The sequence below is a fragment of the Corvus kubaryi genome, unplaced genomic scaffold (assembly GCF_017639235.1).
Source record: "Corvus kubaryi isolate FWS band 111438036 unplaced genomic scaffold, C.kubaryi_AGA036_p1.0 split3-37344, whole genome shotgun sequence".
Taxonomy (NCBI): domain Eukaryota; kingdom Metazoa; phylum Chordata; class Aves; order Passeriformes; family Corvidae; genus Corvus; species Corvus kubaryi.
The window spans coordinates 517269-527324 of NW_024582088.1; positions in this window are offsets into that span (position 1 = coordinate 517269).

Below are 10056 nucleotides of genomic sequence, written 5' to 3' on the forward strand. Positions count from 1 at the left end.
TTTTTGTGTCCTATTTCCCAGGTTTTCCCTCGCTCCTGCCCTCAGTACAGTTTTATTGTCTGAAGTTGTTCCTGGAAGTTGAGGACAATCTTGGTGCTGGTTGTTGGTTTTACTACCAGCTGGATCCTGCCCTCAAGTACTTGTGATTCTCTCTACACTTAACACCTCATTAGCTGGAACATCCACTTACGGAGCACAGCTTTGCTGTCTGAGAAGAAGGAAAATCCTGTTTGACTCAGATGTTACACAGATCACTTATCTCAGAGACATCTGAACAGCCGGGCTTGGAAATTGAGTCCAAATTAAAAACCAGTTGAGAAGAAGTATCTGTCCTCCCAGGTAAATCAGGGGCTGATTTATTTCCTCTCCAGAATTCCTGCTGAGCAATGCATTCAGCACAGCGTCAGCCCAACACAGGCTGGAAGGCTCTGTGCTTGCTGTGCTCCCAGGGCTGGAGCACCCATGAGCACCCACCAGCTCCCCTTAGAGCTGCCTTCTGCTCCCCTCCTGCTCCCTCTCACAGGGCCCTGTGCCAGCTCCCTCAGCTCCTGCTGAAGTCCCCACGCCAGCACCGGCATAGCAACTCTGGCTCTTGACATTCCCAGCTCTCCAGACAGAACAAAACACACCTCGAGAAAGGAAAAAGCAAAGTAAAGCCAAATTAAAGACCTCTTGGGTGCATGAATGTGACTGGCAGGGACGTGCTGGAGGTCCCCATCCATGCACTGGTGCCATGTTGATGGCAGCGAGCACCTGCAGTGGCTCAGTGCAGAGGTTGGTGTAGCCTGTGGACAAGTCTCCAGCATCCACAACATCTCCTGAGGGGCCAGGAAGGATTTTAACAGAAGAAAGGGGACAGACTGGGGGGCTGCAGGAGTCCAGGAAGATCTGTACTGAAGGCTTTCCAGCTATTTTGATTTCCATGGATTTCCCTGTGTGCTCTAAATTCCTGGATCTCCGTTCCAAGGACTTCTCCAGCCTGTACTTGAATCCCTGTGAGATTTGTGTGTCCACAGCTCTGCTGAAGAGGTCCACAGTTCACCTCCCATCTGTAGGAAGAACCACCTCCTTTGTTCCCAAACCCTCAGTCTTTTAGGCCCTGGCCCTGGAGCTCACACAAGTGTCATTTGATGGCTTTGGTTTGTTCCTGGGAGAAGACGGAGAAGGAAGCAGCCTTGTCTCTGTGCAAGCGAAGCTATGGTTGTTTTCCCCATGGCATCACTTATCTTTCATCACCTCCCTGCTCATCCCTATTCCTGCCACTTCTGGGGCTGTTGGAGATGACAACTCAGACCGTGCAGGACCGGCTGGTGACCTCCCTCTGCTTACTCCTCTCTGCAACCATCTCTTATGCAATTAAAATGACAAGAAACTCCCTTGACTCCCCCTGGCTTCCTGCTTTCCTTAAAAAACTTTTGGCAAGGAACTTAAAGGAAAGCCTTTGGAACCCCCAGCAGATGCCAGGAACAGATGGCACTGACCGTGTGTGTTCAGCCACTCTGGAGGGCTCTGAAGGCTTGTGGAGCAGGATTCCCCTTTGGAGAAGCCCCATGGACTCTTTCCCAGCAGATAGCACTTAGCCAGGGGTCTTCAGCTGCCCTCTAATACATGGGGTTTATGTCTCCCAGGGACTTTTCATATGGCCTCCACAGCACCCCTCAAGGCACCCCATCCCCTCCTGGTGCCGGGACAGGATGGTGAGGGCTCAGCCCGGACGCCGTGCCCCTGATCCCTGCAGGAGCAGGGACACCTCGGTGAGTGCAGGAGGAATCAGCAGTCCCAGGCACTCATGAGAATCCCCAAAGGAGCACACAAAGAGAAGTCCCACAGGGAGCAGGCAGGATGCTGATGCCAATGGGCCAAGGGGATCCCAGCAGCTGCAAGGACCAAGTCTTGGAGGGTGTCTTGGGGTGACTTTATGATGTGTATCCCACTGCATTCCTATGCCCAGGAATTAATTTTTATGCCTTTCTATGCCTTTAAACTGAGCCTGAGAGGGGGAAGGAAAAACTGAGCAAAACTTTCTCAAAGCAGTTTGCAGCTTGTTCAAGGTCACACAGAGATAGCAACTTTTCTTTCCAGCTGCGGCAGGCGAGGGAGGCAGCACCCGGCTTGTGGCTCCCTGGGTCAGCTTTTGGCCAGTGGTTCAGTTTCTTTTTCTCTGGAGAGAGACTGAGAGTTGAACTTTTTTTACTTCCCTGGAATTTTGGATTTTCTCCCTTTTCTGCTGGACTGCTTCAGTATCAGAACACATCAGGAGGACTTTCCACCGGGCACAGAGGGCCTGGCCCTGGGCCAAGCCCCAGCTCTGAGGAGACCAAAGGGAGGACTTCAACACTTTCCCAGGTTTTTTCTCCACAGCAAGAGATTTTATTATTTAGCATTATTATCCTTTTCCCGTGTGTTTGCTAAATAAATAGTTTTTATCTCTTTCACTTTCCTTTGAGGAAAATTTATTTTTCCCCGAACTTGATGGGGGAGGGGTGGTGACCTGCCTTCTCTCAGACTATATATTTTTAAATTTGGCCAAACCAGTATAGAGGGAAATCTGCAAAGAGCCTCCTCAATGGGTCACATTGCAGGGCTCGAGGAAAGGATGACTTCTGTGACCCTCGCTGTCTGCTGTGCCCAGTGTTCCTGGCAGGGATCTGTGCCACGGCCTCTTCACCAGCTCCATCCCAGCAGTGCTGTGTCAGGGTGCCAGGAGTCACCTGAGCACGTTTTTGCTGGCAGATCCCAAGTGTTGCCAGGTCAGCAACCCAAAGGGCAGCTGGACAGGCTGTTCCAGAGGCAGCTGTGCTCCATCCACCTTGGTTAACTGGGCACTGCTTCCTCCCACTCCCTGCCAGAGCCATGGACAGACACGGAGCAGGTCCTGCTCCTGTGCCATGGCCAGCACTCCTCAAGCCACGAATGGATGTGTCCCCTGCCTCTGCCTAGCCCCAAAATGACCCTCCAAGCCTGCTCACATTTTGAGTGCAAGCCCCTGCCTCTCCCTCCTCAAAGATGTGCCCACCACCTCCACAGTGCTTGTGCATCGTAAGTGCTCCCTGTCCCCTCCCACCCTGCTCCTGCCCCTGCAGCCCCGTGCTTCTCCATCACACCCCGTCTTCATCCCCCAGATGTCCCTGGGCAGGAGAGCTGGGGGGTTCAGCCTGGAGAAGGGAAGGATCCAGGAAGACCACACCCATACAGTACCTGAAAGGGGATGGGGGGAAACCTGGGGAGGGACTTTGGACAAGGCATGGAGGGACAGGACAAGGAGGGATGGCTTCACACTGGAAGGGTTAGGTGGGATATTGGGAAGGAATTCTTCCCTGGGAGGGTGGTAAGGACCTGGCACAGGGTGCCCAGAGCAGCTGTGGCTGTCCCATCCCTGGGAATGTACAAAGCCAGTTTGGACAGGGCTTGGAGCAACCTGGGATAGTGGAAGGTGTCTCCGCCCATGGCAGGGGGTGGAATGGGATGTGGTTTAAGGACTCTTCCAATCCAACCTATTTTATAATTCCATGATTCTATGATACCTTGCTGCTAGAGATTATTATTCTCATGAATCTTCAATAAAATAAAAGGTAGGCCAGTTAATATCAGCATCAGGAGCCTGTGCATGCCTTTGCCATCACTCTGCAGGAATTGTTCCAGTTCAGTCACATTTCAGCCCAGACCTTAATGACATGGATATTCCTAGACCCAAAGGGAGAATGGGAAATGCTAATCATAGAGCACGAGCCCCGCTCCCGCTGACTCCTGACCTTTCATCTCCATACCTCGGGGGGTTTTGCCTGCACTCAGCTCTGCTTTCTCTGTGCCACCACATCTCCCACAGCTTGCTTCCCTTTGGAAAGACCTGGATAGAGTCATAGAATGTTTGGGTTGGAAGGAATCCTAGAGATCACCCAGTTCCAACCCCCCTGCCGTGGACAGGGACATCTGCTACAGCAGCTTGCTCAGGGCTCCCCCATTCAGCCTGGCCGTGATAACCTGCGTGTTTTCCACCCTTCTGCTGTGGAAGGAGGTGTGGTTGCCTCCTTCAGGTCTGTCTTTCTGTAGCACCTCTGAGGAGCAAAGAGCAGTTTCACACCAGGCTGTTGCCTGTGATCCTGTATTTGCCTTCTCGTAAATCTGCCACTTCAGAGCACTGAAGGATTTTGCTCACGAGTGCCTTAAATGTAACACATAATGTTGCATTTTTTCATAGTGTCCATAAGCATTTGCAAAGCTCCTATATTTACCACCAGCATTGACAAAACCTGGGTAGTTTTCTCCCTGGTTTCCCTGGTTTCCTATTAAATGCCATTTCAGCATTCTCAATTTCAAGGATGCCACCCTGTCATTTTATAGTATTAAACACAGACATGAGTTTGACTTTTCAGCTTTTCCACCTTCCTTTGAACAACTTCAAAACTATTTTCTGGAAGACTTCTGGACCTTGGGTTCCCTGCCACGAAACAGCTTGGGTTACATCCTTTTCTTTTACAAGCCTTTACAAATGACAGCAATTAAATCGAGCATCCTTTTATGTCGTTACCCCTGTCAGTAGGTAATGCCTGGCAGTTTTTCATCACAGGTTATCTCCTGGGCAGATTTATTCTCTAACATTGTTATTTCTGGCTATAACCAAGGACTAAAATGAAAATATTTTCCAGAATACAAACCCCATCTTCTGCTGGTCATGCCTCATGGCTGTAAAGTATTTTGGATTAAGTTTCTATATATAACATGATATTCTGGTGATGGTTCCACCTTTTCTTTGCTGTATATCTAAATACCGTTTTTTAATGTATTTTTTAAAAACACAGAGTAATAGTTTATATTCTTGATTGTTACATTTCTCTACATTCTGGAAAAGTGGTGGTACTCGGTTGAAGGTTGGACTCGATGATCTTGGAGGTCTTTTCCAACCTTAATGATTATATAAGTCTATAAATCAGGAAATCCTTGATTTTATTGAAAAAAAGATATGGTTTTATTTAAATTTGCCTTCTTTTTATGATTCTTTTTCTTTCTGCCTCTCAGTGGTCCTGCTTATTTACCCAAACAAATTTTTCAAGAAGATCTGACATCTTTGCAGTCCCCAAGGAGATACTTTTATGAACTTTATTTTTCCAAAAGTTACTTTTAATTCTAAACCTGGGTTCAAATTAGCTGTTGAACAAAATATCCCAAATTTCCGGCTCAATTCTACAGTTCTAAATCTATTTTAAATGCTTCAAAAGTGCCTCTTCTCTTTAATTTGTTCCCATGGCTACCATTCAAAAGTTTCATTCATTTTCCGAGCGGAGAACTCTCCAAATCGTTACTGCAATCTACCAGTTGACTTTTCCTTCTTAATTTAGCTGAAGGCTCTAAACCCTCAGACTCCAGACATTGCAACAGCAGCACAAACAGCGTTACCTTCCACTCCTTGATCCTCCATCCTCACTGCAGCCCCTCCCCGGAGAGATTAAATCCTCACTTGGTGCTTTTCTGCGGCTCTGCCTCGTTCCCGGGGGTCCCAGAGCAGGACGATGCTCGGCTGCCCAGTGCCATCCTCTTACCTTCCTCCTCTCTGTTTCACCTGCCCTGGTACCAGGGAGCTCAGGGTTTGTGCACAGGAGCCCCTCAGGCAGAGAGCTCAGAAATGCCGGAGGAAGGAGCTGACGGGGAGAGGGAGCCTCTGGTTCCCCCTCCGCAGGTCCCTGCAACAGGATGAACAGGTTGAGTGAGGTGGGGCTGTCCAGTGTCACGTTTCAGCATGAGCCACCCAGGGCCAGGTACCCTCACCAAGCATAAAGGGATGTAAAAGCTTTATCTTTATTTAACTCTGCGCAGAGAAACCTCCCCAGAGTGTCCCCAGTGGGGTGGGGAGGGTAGGGGGCTACAGCCAACGCCTGCTTGAGTGGTGGCCGGTGACTGGTGTAACTGGTAAAGGTGCTGGTTTGCTCTGGGATGATGCAGAAGAGATCTGAGATCCCTGAAAATTGTGAGGATGTTGAGCTGAAAGGTGCTGGGCAGCACCTAGGGCTCAGCCTGGAGGTGGGGAGCCCCTGCTGCTCTCACCCTTCCTCCTGAAGGACCAGACCTGCCTGTCCCCAGCCTGCAGAGCACTTGGGGTGACTGGGAAAGGTAAGGAAGGACAGAGGGAGGCCCTTGGTGGTGACAGGCTGCAATCACAGATATCCATGGGGTTTCTGGCTGTTCACACACCCTTCACGGAGGTTAGAAAAACCCACTATTGGGAACAGTTCCTCCATCCCTGCTGAGCTGGGGAACATTAAGTAGGTGATAATAAGCGGTCCCTGAGTGGGAGGGCCTGCTCTCCTCTGGAAAGTGCTACTCCAGACAATTTATCATTCAAACAAAGGGGGAAAAGGGTTAAACACTGCCCGGCCTCCCCAGCCAGCGGTGGCTTTGGTTATCTGCAGCATGGCTGCAGGGCTACATGGTGCCTGTACATGTTCGGGGATCAGGAGTTAAGTGTTTAAATGATAAGTGATATCTTAAAAACATAAGTTTAGCAATGAATCTTTACCGACAATACTATACTATTAGTTAATAGGCAGAATTAACTCACTGGCCTGGGGCCAAGCCCGTCACAGCCAGAGCCAGAACAGCTGAAGCTGCTTTTCACTTGGGTTTTGCTTGTATGGGATTTTCTGCTGCAGGGAGACTCCAATTTCTGTAAAAATATGCTCGTGTTTTCTTCCTCCCAACCTGCCCCTGGAAGCTTGAGGCTCCTTGGAGCCCAAGGGATTCAGCCAGGAGCTGGAAAGCTTTCCTCTTGCATGCAGAGGTGTGACCAAGTGTGCTGATTCAAGACCAAGGGGGCCAATTCAGGACCAAGAATGCTGATTCTCTGCAGGGCATCTCTCAGTGGCCCTGGACCACCTCCCTGTCTGCTCTTGGAAATTTACAGGCAGATTTACTCTTGGTGCCAGCATGGGACTCACTCCCCATCCCTCCCATCCCAAAGAAACCTCCCTCTCCCTTAGCTGGGGCATTGAGATTGTCCAAGTATCTTCCTTGGACCAAAGAAGCATCTCTTGAATCTTTCCAGTAGCTGAGGCTCCTTGGAATTACCAAAGACGACTGCACTGACCCTTGAGTGTGTGCCTGATGGCTCCGTGTCACCCCTTGCTGCTTTCCTTTGTGCCTCCCTTGACTCCCAGCTGTCACCTGCTGCGCCTCTGTAACCTCACAGAGAGTGAGAGGGAGCCACCTCCTCCAGGTGTGATGAGCCAAGGGCTTCACATGCAAATGGAACTTTTTCTTCCTGCATCAGGAACTGAAAAATGCAGCATTAAATGTGTCACCATCAAACTTGTTTTAATGTCTCCTAGATGTCATCTCTCCTGGCTCTGTCAGCCTGGGAACCACCTTTTGATGTAAACCAGCACGTGGGTGCAGCTGGAGGGGTGGTTGTCCCCTTTTTCGGACCCCATCAGGGCTGTACCTGGTGTTCCTGATGTACCCTCTGCAGCAGGGTTTGAGTGTCCTGTGGCAGTGCTGCCCAAGGGCAGCAAGGACCAACAAAACCAGTATAACTTGACTTCCAAGGTGGCCACATCCAAGCTGCCTGATGGTGGCCATGTCCACGTGACACAGTCCCGCAACCACTTGTCACCAGATGGCAGCAAGGAGAGCATCAGCTCACAGTGTGGCTGAGAACACCAGTGAGGATGCACAATTCTCCCTGGTCCATGGCCATCCTCCACTGAAGCCACTAAACCTGGTGCAGAGTGAGTGGAAGCTGCAGGGAAGGACACTGGAGGAGGTCTGGAGTCACTTGCCATGGCCTGGTGCTTTGCAGCACTTGCTGGTCTGCTCAGATATTGTGGCATGGTGCCCAGAGGAGCTTGTGGGATTGAGGTCAGAAGGTGGATACTGGCGACACCGCCTGCACTGGGAACAGCAAGTTTGAGAGGGTGGCAGTGGAACCTTGGCAGGCCTTCCCAGGGATGCCAAAAAGATGCAACAGCCATAGAAAGCCCTTCCTGGGAGCAGCGTGAAGGTGTGAGGTGGGACCAGTGCTCACAGTTTGTGACTGGCCCTGAAGAGCATCTTCAGGGCACAAACCAGACTCCAAAGAGCATGTAAGAACTTCAAAGACAGTGCAGCAGCCAGACAAGTCTGCATAATCCAAAGTCCATCTCCATCAGCAACAGCCTAAGGGGGAGCTCAAAAGAGAAGAGAGAAGGTCTCCAGTGACTGTTCCCTTGGGACAAAATTCCCATTGTATGTGGCAGTGCAGTCCTGGAGAACTTCAGGAAAATCCTGAGGGTCTGAGTGGGCACTGGCAAACACACAGAGCTGCTGCTCTTGGACTCCAGGCTCCCGTTTTGGAGAACTGATGGATCCTCAGGGACATGCCCGTCTAGGGCATGCAGGACACAAGAGCCCTGGGATCTGGGACGATTGAAATGAGGGTATGAGGAGTTTGGAAATGGTGAGTGCTTTCAGACATCTGAAGGGAAATGCTGGGTGCTCCAGAGCAGCGGGAGTGAGGGGAGGGCTGGGAGTGGGGGAGCTTGGGACAGTGCAGGAGTGGTGGGTAACTGCTGGGAATCCTTGGGGTTTTTCTTGCCCTGGAGAGGAACACATCTGGAGGAAGGAGCAGCAAGGCCGATGGCTGTCCTGGCCCTTCAGCCTCCTTCCTCAATGCAAGAGTGATGCCGAAAGAGGCACTAAAGATGGAAGCTTCTCCACACACGATGGAGCTGGGCCACAGGGTTCTCCAGGGATTCCATGTTGAATGTGGGACCAACCTGGATGACCAGCAACATCTGCAGTGACAGGAACTCCCAAAGCAGATCAGAGCCTGCGGCTGGCCACACTGAACTGGCTCATGCACACGGCCAACACCATCACAGAGCTGTGACCTCCTCTAACCACTCCTGTGGAATTGTTTCCTGTGGTGGGTCAAGGCAGGGAACCCAAGGTGCTCAAGCTGCTGATGCAACAAAGGGATAAGGACGAGCACAGTGGAGCCTAGACTGGTTTTTCCATGCCTTTCCATGGTGAGTTGAGGGACAGGAATCCATCCTCAAAGTCCAGTGGGTCTTCAGCTCCTGGCCTATGAACCTGGAACAACTTGTGTAGAGATCCATGCGCAGGGTATGACCTCCCTAGGAAGATCTTCCAGGACACAAGTGCTTCCTGCAGGATGCACCTGAACCTTCTGCCCAGCCAGCAGAAATTGGGACACAGCTATGGGGGGTAAGCAGAGGGTACTGCTGGGTACAATGTGGATGCTAGAGGGGTGAGGAGGAGATGTCAGGGTGGTGGCAGAGGGACGTCCTGGGGCAAAGAGTCCTGGTAGCAGTCACAAGTCATAGATTCACTGACTGGTTTGGGCTGGAAGGGACCTTAAAGACCATCTGGTCCCAATCTCCCCACTATGTCCTGAAGAGGGTGTGGATCATGAGGTGCCCACAGGGCAGATGTGGTTCCCAGGCACCAGGGAAGTCGGGGCTGTTGCATGCTTCGATGCAGAATTGGAGCTGGGTCTCACCTTGCACCTTCTGGGAAGGTCCTGCTTGACCCCAGCAGTGTCAATGGGGCTTGTGACCAACTCACAACTGCTCCACGTGGGAAGTGGGGAGATTCCTGTTCTCCCTTCCCGGGGCTGGCTCCAGGGGGATGGGGGAGGAGAAGGGTGTGGGGGCTCAGGGCTGCCCACAGCAAGCCTCGGATTTACCAACTCCTTGGATTTTTGTTTCTTTTTTTTTGTGCTGCTGTATGCGTCCCCTTCTCCGGACGGGAATCTGCTCACCGCCCCGGCCCCCCGGCTCCGGTGGGCAGCGGCGGGGGCTTAGCCCCGAGGGAGGGATGCCCGGCCCGTGGCCGCGGGCGGTGCGAAGGGCGGCGGCGGGGGCATCCCCCCGGGAACCCCCCGCCCCTCCGCCCCCTCGCCGGTGCCGGCGGCGCAGCGAGCCCCGGCGAGGCGGATTTGGGTTGAAATCACGGCTTTCTCTGGATGATCGACAGCTCCGGGAGAAACCATCGGCGGGCCGGGGGGGAGCCGCCGCCCGCTCGCTGCCCGCCGCCCCATTTGTCTGAAACGGCAGATCGGAAGAG